The 19,226-nt window shown below is 47.9% G+C and overlaps 1 protein-coding gene across 11 annotated transcripts in view; it reads right to left on the bottom strand.

Annotated features, from left to right (window-relative positions):
• dennd2b (DENN domain containing 2B) overlaps positions 1 to 19,226 on the bottom strand; it is a 570,638-nt gene that overhangs the window by 182,804 nt on the left and 368,608 nt on the right. The gene's annotated exons all lie outside the window — the stretch shown is intronic.

Raw genomic sequence — 19,226 nt, forward strand, 5'->3', positions numbered from 1 at the left:
TTCATTGTTTACTTTCTCATTGAATATCAGTTTAAATTCCTTCCAATTTAGTGATATCTTTCCAGCAATCAGCATTTCTACAAATATCAGTACAAACGATTGACAAAAACTAAGCAACAGCTTTTTAAAAAATCAGATAACTTATAAAGTGATAAAAGAAAATGACTGCGGATGCTGGAATCTATAGGGGCAGTGTTAGCACAATGGGCTAAACAGCTGGCTTGCAATGCAGAACAAGGCCAGCAGCGCGGGTTCAATTCCCCTACCGGCCTTCCCGAACAGGTGCCGGAATGTGGCGACTAGGGGCTTTTCACAGTAACTTCATTGAAGCCTACTTGTGACAATAAGCGATTATTATTATATTATTATTATTATTAAAAATAGAAAATACTGGACAATCTCAGCAGGTTTGACGGCATCTGTGGAGAGAGAAGGGAGCTAACGTTTCAAGTCTGGATGACTCTTTGTCAATTTTGACAAATAGCCTTGGAGAGAGACCCAGGATTCATAAGGAATGGTTCAACAATACTCAGTTGCAGTGAGGTACATGTTAATAGGAAGTAGGAAGGTTAGAAAATCAGGACCAAAATGTTGTAGTGTAATCTCCAATGTGAACGTGGCTTCCCTATGATGAACATGTGATCACAGAATCAACTCGAATTTACACTGAAAGATCAGTGGGACAGGGTTTGCCTTCACTTAAATTGAAGTGGCAACTTGCATTCTATTACGAGCAATGCAAAAGATTGTGGCAAAATTTGTGGATTTGTTCTTATTTCTTGGTAAGAAATTGTGTGTCTGCGCTTGTATAATCGAGAGAAACAGAAATTGGAGACTTCAGGTTCGCAAATCACAAAATATCTCTCCCCTAAATGCTGACAACTCTCAGCAACCCAGTCTTAATATTGAACAGTGACACAGGCCTCACCCAGTGCTCTTAACTCCACGTGATCTCTCCAATATTGCTAAATACTGGGGGAGCCGGGTGGGAATTGGGCTGGGTAGTGCCGGTTTTCTGGATGCTATGAGTGCCCTAAGGGTTCCAAAATGATAGCCACATTGCATGCGCAATTCTGATGTGAAGCGTGCTAGAATCAGTCTTGGTCAACCATTTTGCACATGCAATCAGTGTTCATTGGAAGGGCGTCAGTGTCCATTTTGAAGTTCTATGCTGCAGTGAGCCCTCTCTCTTAACTCGCACAGTTGAACACATGTTGAGCAGTTTGATGGACTCCACCATCCCCACCTCCTGGTCTACCAGTAGTGCTATTTACAGACGACCTACAGATCCCTGCAATTCTATAGACTGTTGGTGCTTTCAGGCTTCAAAGGCCGACAGATGTTGCTCTGAAAGCTACTTAGTTGTTTCTTACTGATTGCAAAGTTCCTGCACAAACCAGCCAGTTACTCCCAGTCGTGAATCACAATATCGGCCTTCCTTTTGGAATTGAGTATAACTGGGAAAATGAACAGAGGAGGCACTGAGTTGCTGGAAGAAGGAGAAGGAGAAGGGAAGGAAAATAGCTCTGAGCAAGAGGCCATTTCGACCCAGGGTGTTCAGGGAGCAATTCTCCTACTTTGACTGTAGTGACGGCAAATGTTTAAGGTGTCTGCACTTAAGGAGGTGGCCACTGAAATCTGTCAACAGCTGTACATGTAACTCCAGCCTCAGTGCAGGGCAATAACCCCATTGCCAGTGGCTGTGAAGGTAGCCGTAGGTATGAACCTTTATGTATTTGGTTGCTCCCAATTTGGTGTTCGAGATATTAGCAACATCTCTCAGTTTCTACTGTTGCACTGGGGAGGTCACTGACTCTCTCTATTCAGGAAGAAACAGACAGAATAAGCAGGAGGAAGGTTTGCAGACTTTCCAATAGCACCGGGTGCAGGGAAAAAGGTTCTTCTTAGCGCATGTGAGTCATAAAGAAACAGTCTGGGCAGACATATTGGCCGGGATTCTCCGACCCGGCGCGGGGTCGGAGAATCCCCGGGGGGGGGGCGAGAATTCGCCACGCCACCTCAACGTCGGCTCGCTGATTCTCGGGCACCCGCGGGATCGCCGCCGCACCGGTCGGGGCCGTTGAAAGCACGCCTCCCCCCCCCCGCCCCCGGCGATTCTCCGGGCCGCGACGGGCCGAGTGGCCGCCGAGTTCCGCCGCCGTGGGTCACGTATGGTCCCATACGGCGGGACCTGGAAGTTTTGTGTGTGGGGGGTGTCCTAGTGGGGGGTGGGGGGATCCAAGTCCGGGGGGGGCCTCCAAAGCGATCGGGGCCTACCAATCGGCGGGTGGGCTGGTTCCGTGGGGGCCTATGTTCCTCCGTGCCGGGCCCCTGTATGATTGCCCGGGGGCCGGCGCAGAGACGGGAACGCGTATGTGCGGAATCATGCCGGCCATGGCGCGCATGCACGAACTCGTGCCGGCCGTAGCGCGCATGCGCAAACTCGCGCAGACTGGAGTTGCGGGGAACACGCTGCCTTCGACCTAGCCCCCTAGGAAGGGGAGCATACCTGAGGACCGTTGACTCCGGAGTGGTTGGTGCCGCTTTTCACACCGGCGTCAGAACTTGGCCGCGGGATTGGAGAATCCCGGCCATTGAGTTTGAGGGGGTAAAGCAAAGTAATTTTGACCATCGGATACAGGCATTAAACGTATAGACAACGTTTGTAGCCCTTTGGGAAACAATTTTACTGGCAGAATTAAAAAATTTCATAGATAACATTTCATAGAATTTACAGTGCAGAAGGAGGCCATTTGGTCCATCGAGTCTGTGCCGGCCCTTGGAAAGAGCACCCCACTTAAGGCCATGCTTCCACCCCAGCCCGTAACCCCACCTAACCTTTTGAACACTAAGGGACAATTACCATGGGCAATCCACCTAACCTGTACATCTTTGGACTGTGGGAGGAAACCGGACCACCCGGAGGAAACCCACGCAGACATGGGAAGGAAGTGTAAACTCCACACAGCCAGTCACCAAGGAATTGAACCCGGGATCCTGGAACTGTGAGGCAGCAGTGCTAACCACTTCTTCCAATAGTTAGAACCCATGTTGAAGACCAGAGGGTTGCAACAGCTGGGTGGAGAGCAGAGATGGCTGATGATTATAAGCTGGTCCATAAATCAAACCCCTTTTTTCTGCCACTCATACAAATCAGAGAAAAATAGAAGATGGGAATGTGAAAGGAAGGCAAGTAGCCAGGGAAGAGAAGGGACAGATGGGAATGCCGTGAGGATTTCCCTTCAGACTGGAAAGGAAGGCACTGAGGATGGAAGTGATATTCGAAAGCTGGAGTGTTTTCATTGTAGCAAAGTTCTACAGCAGTCCACTGCGCCAGTTGTATTTCAGTCAATGAGACAAACCAAAGGACGGATCCTGGGCGATAAGGGTTATTCACTGATGACATAGTTTGTGACTTTGGTTCACAACTAACATAGACCTGTGCAGCATGCATAGAATAAGAGCAATGCCTCCACAAGGAATGTGACAGAGCAGATCATTGGCATGTTGAAATAATTGGTGGAATTCTCCCATCTGAGGACTAAGTCCTGAGGCGGAGGCCGGCAGGAAAACACGGCAAATCTTCCACCCCAGCCTCATTAAGTATCCAACTGGATGTTTTGCGCCATATTCTGCGGTAGGATAGGCCAAATGGCACATAGTCTGCCATCCTATTGGGCACCATAGTGAAAAGGAGTCCAACATCGCTGACCCACTATTGAAGAAAGAAGGTGGACCTCCTGGAAGTGAAGATAAATCTCCGGAAACATTCTAAGGCCGGAACCTCCTGAGAATGGCGATGGATTTCCAGGAACATTCTGGGGCTGAAAGATGGAACCCCTCCCCTTTTTATGGCTCTATTTCTAAAGCCCAAGTTCCCAATACTTTATGAACCACTTTCTCAACCTGCAGTGCCACCTTCGATGATTTGCATACCCCCAGGTCCCTCTGCTCCTGCAGCTCCACTAGAAGTGCACCCTTTATTTTATATGGTCTCTCCACACCCTTCCTGCCAAAATGTATCATTTCATTATTCTCAGCATTAAACAACATCTGCCATGTGTCTGTCCATTGTGCCTGCCTGTCTATATCATAGAATCATAGAATCCCTATATGCAGAAAGAGGCCATACAGCCCATCAAGTCAGCACCGACCCTTCGAAAGACCACCCTACCTCGGCCCAATCCCCCGCCCTATTCCTGCAACCCCACCCTAAGGGGAAATTTAGCATGGCCAATCCCCTGAACCTGCATATCTTTGCACTGTGGGAGGAAACCATAGCACCCAGAGGAAACCCACACAGACACCCGAGGTCGGAATTGAACCCGGGTCCCAGGCATTGTGAGGCAGTAGTGCTAACTACTTTTGAAGTCTATTTCTATCTTCCTCACATTTCCAGTAGTTCCAGGTTTGGTGTTATCTGATTCCAACCAAAGCTTGCAGATTGGGAGGGGGGGGGGGGGGGGGGGGGGGAATCCCAATGCAACAGAACCGCATCAGCCCACAGGAATCTCTGCCTGCCAGAGCTTACAGATCACAAGACATTCTGGACACAACCTCCTGTTCGCCTGCCAATTCCCAGGGCCAAATACCAGTGTTCCCAACTTCATATCCAATAACAGCATTAAATTCTGATGCCCACATTTCTCCACATTCTGACCAATGCCAAGCTCTATAAGAGTGCTTCCCTGTTCCAGGACTTTTCCTGCAATCTGGCTGACACCAGGAACACCGTAGGTCAGTGCAAAGCCTAAGTCCAGAACTCTATTACCCAGTTTTGTGTACTAAAATAGCTGGTGCATCTCCCTTAACATCTTTCCTGTTTTATTTACTTTTTACATTTTTGAAAGCAAACGTTTAATGCAATAAGAAGATAGACAAGCCACGCATCACGCAGATCTAATTTTTGAGTTTAAAATATCCAAAAAAATTATTTTGCAAAAGTTGCATAAACACAAGGATTCATAATCTTTACTCCGAAAGTGAGAGTGGATACTCTTCGACTTAATTCCTTGAATGAATAAAGTGATAAAAAGATTCCAAACATTAACCTTTTTTTTGTAAATTACTCTGAATCAATAATGTGGAGAGAAAAGGGAGTTAATGTTTCAAGTCTGGGTGACTCTTTGTCAGAGCTTTGTCAAAGAGCCATCCAGACTCGAAACATTGGCTCCCTTCTCTCTCCACAGGTGCTGTCAGGCCAGCTGAGATTGTCCAGTATTTTCCGGTTTTGTTTCAGACTCCAGCATCCGCAGTGATTTGCTTTTATCTTTGAAACAATAATGTTTCATTCCCTTGAAGTTCATAACTGCTGTGGGGTTAAATGTTTGTCATTATTGTCTGGGCAGTAATCTGGATCCCCTGTTGTTGTGGTACCTGCTTTTACTGAAGTGAAATTTGGGCAGGTTCTCGCGCAGATGGGCAATCTGCTTCTCCAGATTAGTGCCTGGGCACGGAGGGTGAAAGTTTACCCTGTAAATTTAACTGGAATATAGTTACCAGCATACCCTGGATTTTGAAAACCCCACCACTTAGATTTTTGCAAAGGAACTCATGTTCAAATGAAAGCAATTGCACAGCATTGTTTTAAGTTTGAATTATTTCCCTTCCTCACTGGTAACCATTAAAGCTTAAGATATTAAATTGAAATAAGCTTGCTACTGAGACCTGGGCTGAACTCATTTTTTGAAACAACTTATATGGTGACTGGATTCAAAGAAACATGAATTAACTAAAGCTAGACATGAGTATCTTATTTTTGACACAGTAACTTTTTTTATAGTAAGCTAGCGTAGCAGAAAATAATAAGATGTGGCTGCTGCACTGAAGGGAGAATTATTCATTATTAATGTCATAGTTTCACTGTTTCTCCACCACCTATGGGACTTTTCAGGCATGTTATTTTCCTTTTAACACTTGAGACAGCTTCTCTCTGACTGCAATTGAACAGGTTGATATCCACTTTCAAAAATGACTGCACTAAAGCAGATTTAAATAACTGTTCATTCTATTTTTAAGGCTACAGTGAAATCATTTGAACACATTCATTGGATTGTAAAATCATACCAGGAGCAGGAGTGGGACATTTGGCCCATCAGGTCTGCTCCGCCATTCAATAAGATCGTGGTTAATCTGTTTGTGGCATTAACTTCGCTTTCCTGCCGGTCCCACAGAATTCCTTGACTCCCTTGTCAATCGAAAATCAGTCTACCTCAGCTTTGAATATGTTCAGGGTGGAGGCAGGCAGATGGTGGGAGATGGTCCGGTTAAATGACCTCTCTGCCTCACCACAGAGGAGGGCATAAGATTTTTTTAAGCTGCAGCTCCTAGTTCATTTTTAAGCTGCAGCTCCTAGTTCTAGATTCCCCAATGAGAGGAATCATCCACTCAGCATATACCCTGTCACGCCCACTCAGAACCTTGTATAGTTCAATAAGATCACCTCTCATTCTTATAAACTCCAATAAGTATAGGCCCTTTCCTTAAAAGGCAACGTCTTCATCCGAGGAATCAGCCTGGTGAACCTTCTGTGAACTGAATCCACTGCAAGTTTCTCTTTCCTCAAGTGACAAAACCAAAACTGTACACAGTTCTCCAGTTGCGATCTCACTAATTCCCCGTACATTTACACCAACATTTACTTACTTCTATACTCCACCCCCTTTGCAATAAAGGCCAACATTTAATTTGCTTTCTTAATTACTCGCTGCCCCTGCATGCTAACGTTTTGTGATTCATGTACAAGGACACCCAGTCTCTCTCCATTTAAATTACATTCTGCTTTACTATTCTCCCTGTCAATGAGGACAATCTCATATTTTCTCACATTAAACTCCATCAGCCAGGTTTTTGTGCACTCACTTAATCGATCGATGTCCTTTTGCAGACTCTGCATCCTCTTCACAACTTGCTTCCCTATGTATCTTTGTATCATCAGAAAATTTAGCTACAACATGGTCCCCTCATCCAAATCATTAATATAAAATCCCTTGTTACTCTCCTCAACGGCAAATCATCTATTCCCCTGCCCTGTTCCCCAGGGTGCATCACAAACAGCTCACTCTTCCCCATATTCAATTTATATCCTGAAAATTCCCCAAACTCCCCGAGTGTCTGCATTATCTCGGGCATTCCCTCCACTGGGTCCGCGACATACAACAACAAATCATCCGCGTATAGTGACACCCGGTGCTCTTCTCCTCCCCTAAGTACTCCCCTCCACTTCCTAGAGCCCCTCAGCGCTATGGCCAGTGGCTCAATTGCCAACGCAAACAGTAACAGGGACAGAGGACATCCCTGTCTTGTCCCTCTGTATAGACGGAAGTGGTCAGATCTCTGCCTATTTGTAGTCACACTTGCCACCGGGGCCCTGTATAGAAGCTGAACCCATCCAATAAACCCCTCTTCAAATCCAAATCTCCTCAACACTTCCCACAGGTAATCCCACTCCACTCAATCAAATGCTTTCTCTGCATCCATCGCCACCACTATCTCCGCCTCCCCCTCCGGCGGGGGCATCAGCATCACACCCAGCAGCCTCCGTATGTTAGTGTTCAATTGTCTCCCCTTAACAAACCCCGTTTGATCCTCGTGAACCACACCCGAGACACAATCCTCCATCCTCGTCGCCATCACCTTGGCCAAAAGCTTGGCATCTACATTCAGGAGGAAAATAGGCCTGTAAGACCCGCACTGCAGCGGGTCTTTGTCCCTTTTCAAGAGCAGCGATATCGTCGCCTCCGACATCGTCGGGGGCAACGCCCCCCTTTCCCTGGCCTCATTAAAGGTTCTCGTCAGAAGCGGGGCCAGCAGGTCCACGTATTTCCTATAAAATTCCACCAGGAACCCATCCGGTCCCGGGGCTTTCCCTGCCTGCATGCTCCCAATCCCTTTTACCACCTCCTCCACCTCAATCTGTGCTCCCAGTCCTGTCCTCTCCTGCTCCTCAACCTTCGGGAACTTCCGGGGGCTGAGCCTTATACAGCCTCTCATAAAATGCCTTAAACACCCCGTTCACCCTCTCCACTCCCCGTTCCATCTCACCCTCCTCGTCCCTAACCCCTCCAATCTCCCTCGCCGCCCCCCTCTTCCTCAGTTGTTGGGCCAGTAACGGGCTCGCCTTCCCTCCGTACTCATACTGCACTCCCTGTGCCTTCCTCCATTGTGCCTCCGCCTTCCCCGTGGTCAACAAATCAAATTCCGTGTGCAACCTTCGTCTTTCCCTGTATAGTCCTTCATCCGGAGCCACCGCATACTGCCTATCCACCCTCAAAATTTCTCTCAACAATCTCTCCCTCTCTTTGCTCTCTTGTTTTCCCTTATGGGCCCTTATGGAAATCAGTTCCCCTCTGACCACCGCCTTCAGTGCTTCCCAGACCACTCCCACCTGAACCTCTCCGTCGTCATTAATCTCCAGATACCTTTCGATACATCTCCTTACCCTTACACACACACCCTCGTCCGCCAACAATCCCATATCTAATCTCCACAGTGGGTGCTGTTCCTTTTCCTCTCCTACTTCCAGATCTACCCAATGTGGGGCATGATCCTTCGGGATCAGCGCCCTTCCCAGGACAAAAAAGTCTATCCGAGAATACACCTTGTGGACATGGGAGAAGAAGGAGAACTCTTTATTCCTAGGCCTAGTAAATCTCCAGGGATCCACTCCTCCCATCTGCTCCATGAAGTCCTTAAGCACCTTGGCCGCTGCCGGCCTCCTCCCGGTGACCGCCTAGACCTGGACCGCAGCCCTGGATCCAGGACCGTGTTGAAGTCTCCCCCCATTACCAACTTTCCCGCCTCCAGGTCCGGGATACGCCCCAGCACACGCTTCATGAAGTTGGCATCATCCCAGTTCGGGGCATATACGTTCACCAGAACCACCGCCTCACCTTGCAATCTGCCACTCACCATCACGTATCTACCCCCACTGTCCGCCACTATGGTCCACGCCTCAAACAATACCCGTTTCCCCACTAATATTGCCACCCCTCTATTTTTCGCATCCAAGCCAGAGTGAAATAGCTGTCCCACCCATCCTTTTCGTAATCTGACCTGATCCGCCAGTTTCAGATGCGTCTCCTGCAGCATGACCACATCTGCTTTTAATTTCTTTAGGTGCGCAAGTACCCTTGCCCTCTCAATCGGCCCATTCAGCCCTCTCACGTTCCACGTGATCAACCGGGTTGGGGGGCTCTTTACCCCCCCCCCCCGTCGACTAGCCGTCCCCTTTTTTAGACCAGCTCCTCACCCGGTTCCCACGCATCCACTTTTCCACCCAACGGTGTCCTCCCGTCCCGACCATCCCATCCCGTAGCAGCTCCCCCTTCCCCTTAACAGCAGCAACCCAGTTACACCCCCCCCCCGCCGCTAGATCCCCCTCTAGCATGATTGCTCCCCCCATGTTGCTTCCAGAAGTCAGCAAAATCTGGCTGACCTCGGAATTCCCCGTTTATCCTCAGCCTCCCATTGTGTAAGGCCCCCTCCTTCCTGCGCCCCCTTTTCCCGCCACAATTACCATAGCGCGGGAGCAAAGCCCGTGCTTCCCACTCGGCCCCGCCCCTAATGGCGCAGCTCCCTCTCTCCTTCCCCCTCTCCTTCCCCACCGGCGCCCACAGTTCACCATACCCCCCCCCCCCCCCCATCGAGGGGAAAGAGAAAATTTCCCCCCCTTCCGACTCCCAGTCCCATGCAATCACACCACTGCTTTATTATAAAAGTTATTTCTATCTCCAGTCTAGTCCAGCTTCTCCTCTTCAATGAATGTCCACGCCTCTTCTGCCATCTCGAAGTAGTGGTGTTTCCCTTGATGTGTAACCCACAGTCTCGCCGGCTGCAGCATACCAAATTTAACTTTCTTTCTATGGAGCACCGCCTTGGCCCGATTGAAACTCGCCCTCCTTCTCACCACCTCCGCACTCCAATCCTGGTACACGCAGATCACCGCGTTCTCCCACCTGCAGCTCCGTGTCTTTTTCGCCCATCTCAGGACCATCTCCCTGTCTTTATAGCGGTGAAGCTTCACCACTATAGCTCGAGGTATTTCTCCCGCCTTCGGTCTTCTCGCAAGGACTCGTTATGCTCCCTCCACTTCCAAGGGGCCCGTCGGGGCCTCCGGTCCCATTAAGGAATGAAGCATCATGCTCACATATGCCCCGACGTCCGCTCCCTCTGCACCTTCGGGAAGACCCAAAACTCTTAGGTTCTTCCTCCTCGAGCTATTTTCCAGGGCTTCCAGCCTCTCCATACACCTCTTATGCAGTGCCTCGTGTGTCTCTGTCTTCACCACCAGGCCCTGTATTTCGTCCTCATTTTCGGCAGCCTTTGCCTTCACGCCACGAAGCTCCAATTCCTGGGTCTTCTGCGCCTCCTTTAGCCCCTCAATCGCCTGCAGCATCGGGGCCAGCACCTCCTTCTTTAGCTGCTCAACACATCTCCGAAGGAACTCTTGCTGTTCCGGGCCCCATACCAAACGGCCTCCCTCCGCCGCCATCTTGCTTCATGCTTCCCTTCCTTGCCACTGCTCCAGAGGATCCTCTGCAATCCGGCCACTATTATCTCCTTTCTCCATGTACATCTGGGGGGATTCTCTTCTGTTTCACCGCACAATGGGTTTAGCCGTCAAAAATTGCCGTTGGGGCTCCCAATAAGAGCCCAAAAGTCCGTTCAAACGGGAGGTGCCGAAACGTGCGACCTAGCTGGTCATCGCCGCACCCGGAAGTCTGGTCTTCCTCCTTTCTTAAGTACTAATATCACACTTGTGGCTTTCCAATCTAATGGGATCTTTCCAGAATCTAGAAACTTTTAGAAGATTATAGCCAATCCATCCACTTCTTTTAAGACCCTAGAATGTGGGTCGAGTATGAACACCATAAAGCCAAAAACATTTGTAGCTCAAGGAATACATTGGAAGAAACAGGAGTGAAGATCGAAGTGGATGCTGTTGTACTGGAACAAGGAGATATGTCTGTTTAAAACAAGATGGTAGCTATGCTGCTGAAATCAGAAAAAGGATCATAGAATTTACAGTGTAGAAGGAGGCCATTCGGCCCATCGAGTCGCACCGGCTCTTGGAAAGAGCACCCTACCCAAGGTCAGTGATAGTGTTATGAAAATACCTCTTTATTTTTGAAAAATTATTTTCAGAAATCATTCAATGACTGGAAATTTGGACTTTGGAAAATGAGACAAGAAAATGCTTTAAAGTGCAAAGCCACCTTCCAAAATGAAGTGTAAATAAACGTACAGACCTTAAAGTCCAACACTCTAAGGATGAGATTAACATGCAAAGTGCTGAATTTTCATCAACAGTAAAGACCAATCGGAACTGCTGACCAGCCTGATAAACCCAGTAGACACTCAAACCCCTCTGTGGGGGATGAAATAACCCCATCTGTTGTTGGTTTCTACCATCTTGAAATGCGGCAAACGTTTCTGAGACGAAAGATCAAAATGTGATTACTCACTCGACAGAAATAACTGCAAGGTGTGTTAATTGAATCCCTTTTTGGGAATATCCAGACAGGAGGATTTTAAGAACTGGATTGGCAAGCCAGACATAGAGAGAAGTAATCTGGAAAAACTGCTGAAGGGGGCAGTAAGAAATCGCTCGCTCTCTCGTTCTGAAGTTAAGAAAAGCCCTATCTCTGCAGTGTAACAATACAACCCAAGAGATAATGACTGTCCATAGGAAGGAACCTCAGGAGAAACCAATTGATTTTTGGGAGATGGATCATGGAATTAAAAGGAAGAGGACTGTCTCTTAACAAAGTGCAGCAACCTGGAATTCAATTCAATTCCAGCATTTTCAAGGGAACTTCAAACGACCACAATGTTCAATAAAGTGTACCTCAAGAACGAGCATAAAACTCAATCATATATTCTTTTACCTTTTATTTTGATTCTAACTTTTCTTATTTCTGCGTGAGTCATCATATTTTCTATTATTTGTCCTTTGGTTTAGTGGCTAATAAACTTGCTCTTTCATTGATTCAAGGAAATCTGTTTGGTTAGCTCCTTATTGAAACCTTTATATACATTTGGATTAGAAAAGGCGTCTACGAGGAAAATCAATTTAAAAACATTTCTTGCTACCAGCCAAGGAGGCTGAATAAAGGGCAGCCAGTTTGTAGCCTCTCACCCAGTCGTAACAATAGTCAGAAGTAGGATGGACGTAGTCAGAAGTATTTTGTGGATTGTTAACAATGAGAAAGCCTAAGCCTATAACAAAGACAAACTCAGAAGATGCTGCATTCTATCCACTCTTCTCTTTGCCTCAGAAACCTGGATAATAAGTAAAGATCTGCCGAAGCAAAATAGACCATTGAAATGTGGATGCTAAGTCGTAAGCTTAAAATTCCATTTATGGATCTTAAGACAAATAAGGGTTGTATGAAATTGCAAAAGAGACTCTTAAAAGTTGACATCCAGCAAGAAAATTTCAGGGACGATGCAGAGATGATATAAAATAAAGTTCCATATAATCAAAGTGCTTATTGCAGACTTCATTGAATTGAAAAGAACTCTCATTCATAAACACCCAGTTACTACATTTGCATTCCTTCGACCATATAAAAAGCTATTACAACAAACATTTCATTCAAGTGCACAATCGCTTACAACAACACATCAATGGATTTTTGGCTGCTCTGCCGCATCGTCTGCGACGGATCCCAACACGGCAAGACCCCAAAATCTGGTCCAAAGTTTCAAGTCAAACATGACACTTCTTCAGAAGAAAGTAAAATACTGCACTGATCTTATTGTTCGAGGTTTTCACAGCATGGACGATCACAGGGAATGTTGGATTGGATCAAACACTAAATAAACATGAGGAAAAAGGTTTTGCTGCAGTGGTTAGGATCTAGGATGAGAGTATGGCAGAGACAGATTCAACTGTAGCTTACTAAAGGGAATCAGATAATCATTTGAAGAGAAACAATGTGCATGGCTGCAGGACAGGCCAAATGTCCTCCTCTGTGCTGTAAGAATGAAGAAACTAGACCGAAACAAGAGGGTTTGGGGTTTACATTTTGATTATGCAGCCCGTTATTACGATCCCAGACCAGATCCCAACAGTGGCTTGGATACTGGACCATAACCCTAATGTATTTGTAAGACTGTGCAAAAAGAATGATTGCTCCAGAAGTGATTGCATGAAGAATTAGGGATTTGGTATTGGTATTGGTATTGGTATTTTTAAAGCAAACCTTTTTAGGAATACAGTATTAAACTCTTTAACTGCACACCGAAAAAGAGCTTATAATTACCCCTTTAACACTACTACACAATTCCCTGTTAAACATCAAGAAAGGAATGATACAGGGTGGCATTCTCCAGCAATTGGCGGGATGGCTGGCGCCGGCGCCAAGAACGGCGCGAACTACTCCGGCGTCAGGCCAACCGGAAGTTGCGGAATCCTCCGCACTTCCAGGTTGCTAGGCCGGCGCCGGAGGGGTTAGTGCCGCGGCAACCGCCGCCGAAGGGCCGGCGCAAGTTGGCGCATGCGCGGAAACGCCAGCATGGTTCCGCACATGCGCAGACCGGGCGGCGTGTTCCTGCGCATGTGCAGGGGGATTCTTCTGTGCAGAGTCCTACAGAGGACGGTGCGGAAGGAAGGAGTGCCCCCACAGTACAGACCCGTCCACAGTTCGGTGGGCCCCGATCGCGGGGGCTCCCCCGAGGATTCCACTAGACGGCCTACCAGCCAGGTCCCCCATGTGGGACCATGTCCATTTCACACTGGCGGGACTGGCCAGGAACTGACGGCCGCTCGGCCCATTGGGGCCCGGAGAATACAGTGAATGGTAGAACCCTCAAGAGTATTGAAAGTCAAAGAGATCTAGGAGTACAGGTCCACAGATCACTGAAAGGGGCTACACAGGTGGAGAAGGTAGTCAAGAAGGCATACGGCATGCTTGCCTTCATTGGCCGGGGCATTGAGTATAAGAATTGGCAAGTCATGTTGCAGCTGTATAGAACCTTAGTTAGGCCACACTTGGAGTATAGTGTTCAATTCTGGTCGCCACACTACCAGAAGGATGTGGAGGCTTTAGAGAGGGTGCAGAAGAGATTTACCAGAATGTTGCCTGGTATGGAGGGCATAAGCTATGAGGAGCGATTGAATAAACTCGGTTTGTTCTCACTGGAACGAAGGAGGTTGAGGGGCGACCTGATAGAGGTATACAAAATTATGAGGGGCATAGACAGAGTGGATAGTCAGAGGCTTTTCCCCAGGGTAGAGGGGTCAATTACTAGGGGGCATAGGTTTAAGGTGAGAGGGGCAAAGTTTAGAGTAGATGTACGAGGCAAGTTTTTTACGCAGAGGGTTGTGGGTGCCTGGAACTCACTACCGGAGGAGGTAGTGGAGGCAGGGACGATAGGGACATTTAAGGGGCATCTTGACAAATATATGAATAGGATGGGAATAGAAGGATACGGACCCAGGAAGTGTAGAAGATTGTAGTTTAGTCGGGCAGTATGGTCGGCACGGGCTTGGAGGGCCGAAGGGCCTGTTCCTGTGCTGTACATTTCTTTGTTCTTTGTTCTTTGTTAGGGGCCGCTGCCAACGGCCCCCGACCGGTGTGGCGTAAACCCCGCCCTCGCCTGAAAACAGGCGTTGGAGAATATGGCAGCCAGTGTGAATATGGCAGCCGGAGGGCGGCGGGGCGGGATTCACGCCGCCCCCCGGGGATTCTCCGACTTGGTGGGGGGTCGGAGAATCCCGCCCACAGTTCTAAATCCATCTTGAAAGCAGCATGGCATAGAGTAATACTTGCTTTATAGAACAGATTTGGCTCCTGTTAGAACCCCTTCAGACTCGGTATGAACATCTTCAAAAAGCTGGTTCACCTGGCATGTTGCAACTTCTTCCTTGTCCTCAGGCAAGATTGATCTGCTTTAAATGTTATTATTCTTTTGCTAACTACGGTGAGAGAATTGTGGACTCAGTGTCAGACAGATCAGACTTCAACTCCCCTCCAAAGCTGTTCAAAATGTCTCTGCATCCCTTAGCTCCACCCAGCAATGACATCAGCTCCCCAATCTGCAAAACAAATTAACTCTCCAAGCTGAAAACACATCAACTCCCCTTGGGATTTTCCACAATCAAACCCCTGCAAACCACATTCCTCTGGTCAATTTCACCTTCTGGTTCCTAACAGCTTCCAAGCCTTGCAAAACAAATCCTTTATAAAAACATGACTACTGCAGTCAAACACACTATAACGCCAGACTAGCAACCCTTATATTGTCCTAATATTTAGGAGCCAATATTCCTAAAATCCTCCATTCGCCACACTGCAAAACAGACTAGATAGACTGGCTGTACTTTCTTATTCCTACCTTCTCCCGGCTCTGTTCATTATGGCTGGAAGAGTTGGAGGAGTTTTTAAAAGTACATCTGACTAAAAAGTTAAAATGGTCTACTTTGCACTAAGCCTTTTTTGAATCAACAGATGTTTTGATGGCTAGAGGAATGAATTTGTCTTTGTGTGCAAATGATTATTGCCTCTTCAAATCCTCCCTGCCAAGATATCAGATAGGCATATCTGGCAACAATAGCAAAGCTAAATGGTGTTTTTGTTCTTTCTGCAATGAAATACATTCATTTAAAAATGTAAATTTGCAAGTCTTACACGGTCTACTGCCCGCCATTCTAGTCGGCCCTGGTCATGGGCATAGCTCTGGTGGCACAGCTTTAGGGGTGTTGAAAAGTGGAGATATGCCAGTTCTGTAAAGATCACACCCAGTGGAAAGCTGGCGTTAAGTTCTGGTGGGGGATCATGGGCAACAATTTCAAACGTGCTTCTCATACACATGTTTAAATTTAGTTATAAATTACAAACAGCAGAACTATCCCCTTTAATGTCTCTAACAGAAGCCAAGAATCTTTTGTAGGAAATTGCAAAATCAGTACAAGTCCAATAAAGCGTCTTTGTTATTGTGCTGAGAAATAAGTGTATAAAATTGGATTAGCCCTCAATTTTCTGGAGAGATCTGTGGGTTTTTGCTTTAACTCCAAATCTGGGACTTTCTGGTCAGACTACAGGATAGATTAATTACAAGACCAATGAAGCTAAACATGCTAAATGGTTGGGGTTAGTGAGGAGGATGCCTTGTGCTAGAAAACTGCTGGGGCGGGATTCTCCAATAATGGGCCTTGGTCCACATGGCAGCATATAAACGCTGGCGTTTCACTCTGGACTTTCCTTAAGAAAGTCCTGAGTGATTTTTCTACCTGCAGGAGGTTGGCAGGGCCCCCCCCGAGTGCTTCTCACAGCTCTGGCTGTGGATACAGGGCCCCGCACGTCCGGTCGGGAGCCGCGCATGTGCACGGCGGCAGCCTGCGGCGGTCGCACCGTGCGAGTTGGCAGACTCACACCGCGGACCGTCATCAAAAATGTAGGGCCCCCCTGAGATCGCACGTGCCCGTGGGTCTGTGCCACCCGATGGCTCCCCTGGCCGTCCATGAGGCCCCCCCGGTGACCGATCCCCCTGCCCCCCCCCCCCCCCCCCCCCCCCCCGCCCCCCCCCCCCCAGGGCGGCTGCGGACTGAGAGCGATTCTCCTGGACCGGGTAAACGTCCATTCTCTGCCCCCGCACCAAACGCGATTTCAGGGCGGAGGCTCGGAGAATCCAGCCCCTGGTCTCAGACTCTGGGAAAAGCACATATAACTAGAAGTCTGTATATCTTGAGATATTGCGGCATCCAGAACAACACAAGTGGGCTCCACCAGGATGGACGCAACGATAAGGGACGGGACTTTCACGGGAAGGCCAAAGTCGTGTTTCACCTCAATGTGAACCAGGAAATGATTGTCCCTTCCCCCTTATCAATGACAGGCCGCGTTTCCTGCCATCCAATGTCAGGATCCTCATTGTAATAAATTAACATATTGGGCCCCATATGCTGGAAACATACCCCACCATGCATCCGTGGCGGCATGATGTCAGAACGGTGTGAAGCACAACTGGTTTCAGAAATCCCAGGGTAACTGCGAGGTGAGCACAGCACTCATGGGAGAGGGTTGTGCCAGGGTAATGCCGGGGGTGCCGGGGTAATGTTAGAGGGCTCCAGGGTAACGCCAGTTTGATGCCAGGATGCTGCCAGGGGGCACCTAGGTGAATATTTTTTCCTGGTTTGCTGGCTATGTGCTGCGACAGCCTTTAAAAATGGCGCTTGTATCATTGATGGCGTGCTGACTGAATGAGAGGCCGTCACCAGCGATACTTCGTGGAAACCGTGCCTGAAATTCTTTTCCTCTAAATCCTGGACTAAATGGCGGAAAAAGCAGTTATTGCAGTCAGCGACCTCAATTCCGCTTTTCCCGCCCGACATCGGCAGGTGGGATACTCTGGCAATATCCAGCCCTTCCGAATTCCCCGTTCCTTACACTGGCACACCCCAGGGGTAATGGACAGAACAAGGTGAAATGGCAACACTAGTGACACCTGAAAGTCGGCCGGGTCCCTCCAAGTCCAGGCCCGCCATAGGACGCCCGCCAAGGATATCTCGACGACAGAATGCGGAAGGCAGCAGGCCGCCTCCTCCTCTGATAAGGCCCTCGAGACCCATAGACATAATGGTGGGCCTCCTAAGATTAAGGAGTTCTGGGTGCACAGAGTGGACACTGTTGAAGTTATAGAACATAGAACATTACAGCGCCGTGCAGGCCCTTCAGCCCTCGATCTTGCGCCGACCTGTGAAACCACTCTAAAGCCCATCTACACTATTCCCTTATCGTCCATATGTCTATCCAATGACCATTTGAATGCCCTTAGTGTTGGCGAGTCCACTACTGTTACAGGCAGGGCATTCCACACCCTTACTACTCTCTGAGTAAAGAACCTACCTCTGACATCTGTCTTATATCTATCTCCCCTCAATTTAAAGCTACGCCCCCTCGTGCTAGACATCACCATCCGAGGAAAAAGGCTCTCACTGTCCACCCTATCCAATCCTCTGATCATCTTGTATGCCTCAATTAAGTCACATCTTAACCTTCTTCTCTCGAACAAAAACAGCCTCAAGTCCCTCAGCCTTTCCTCATAAGATCTTCCCTCCACACCAGGCAACATTCTGGTAAATCTCCTCTGCACCCTTTCCTATGCTTCCACATCCTTCCTATAATGCGGTGATCAGAATTGCACGCAATACTCCAAATGCGGCCGCACCAGAGTTTTGTACAGCTGCAACATGACCTCATGGCTCCGAAACTCAATCCCTCTACCAATAAAAGCTAACATGCCATACGCCTTCTTAACAACCCTCTCAACCTGGGTGGCAACTTTCAGGAATCTATATACATGGACACCGAGATCTCTCTGCTCATTCACACTGCCAAGAATCTTACCATTAGCCCAGTACTCGGTCTTCCTGTTATTCCTTCCAAAATGAATCACCTCACACTTTTCTGCATTAAACTCCATTTGCCATCTCTGAGCCCAGCGCTGCAGCTTATCTGAGTCCCTCTGTAACTTGTAACATCCTTCCGCACTGTCCACAATTCCACCGACTTTAGTGTCATCTGCAAATTTACTCGCCCATCCTTCTACGCCCTCCTCCAGGTCATTTATAAAAATGACAAACAGCAGTGGCCCCAAAACAGATCCTTGTGGTACACCACTAGTAACTGGACTCCAGTCTGAACATTTCCCATCCACCATCACCCTTTGTCTTCTTCCAGCTAGCCAATTTCTGATCCAAACTGCTAAATCACCCTGAATCCCATGTCTCCATATTTTCTGTAGTAGCCTATCGTGGGGAACCTTATCAAACGCTTTACTGAAATCCATATACACAACATCAACTGCTTTACCCTCATCCACCTGTTTGGTCACCTTCTCAAAGAACTCAATAAGGTTTGTGAGGCATGACCTACCCTTCACAAAATCGTGTTGACTATCTCTAATCAAATTATTCCTTTCCAGATGATTATACATCCTATCTTTTCTAACCCTTTCCAAGATTTTGCCCACAACAGAAGTAAGGCTCGCTGGTCTATAGTTACCTGGGTTGTCTCTATTCCCCTTCTTGAACAAGGGGATAACATTTGCTATCCTCCAGTCTTCTGGCACTATTCCTGTAGACAAAGATGACTTAAAGATCAAAGCCAAAGGCTCAGCAATCTCCTCCCTAGCTTCTCAGAGAATCCTAGGATAAATCCCATCCGGCACAGTGGACTTATCTTTTTTCACACTTTCCAGAATTGCCAACACCTCCTCCT

The sequence above is a fragment of the Scyliorhinus torazame genome, chromosome 10 (genome assembly GCF_047496885.1).
Source record: "Scyliorhinus torazame isolate Kashiwa2021f chromosome 10, sScyTor2.1, whole genome shotgun sequence".
NCBI classification, from domain to species: domain Eukaryota; kingdom Metazoa; phylum Chordata; class Chondrichthyes; order Carcharhiniformes; family Scyliorhinidae; genus Scyliorhinus; species Scyliorhinus torazame.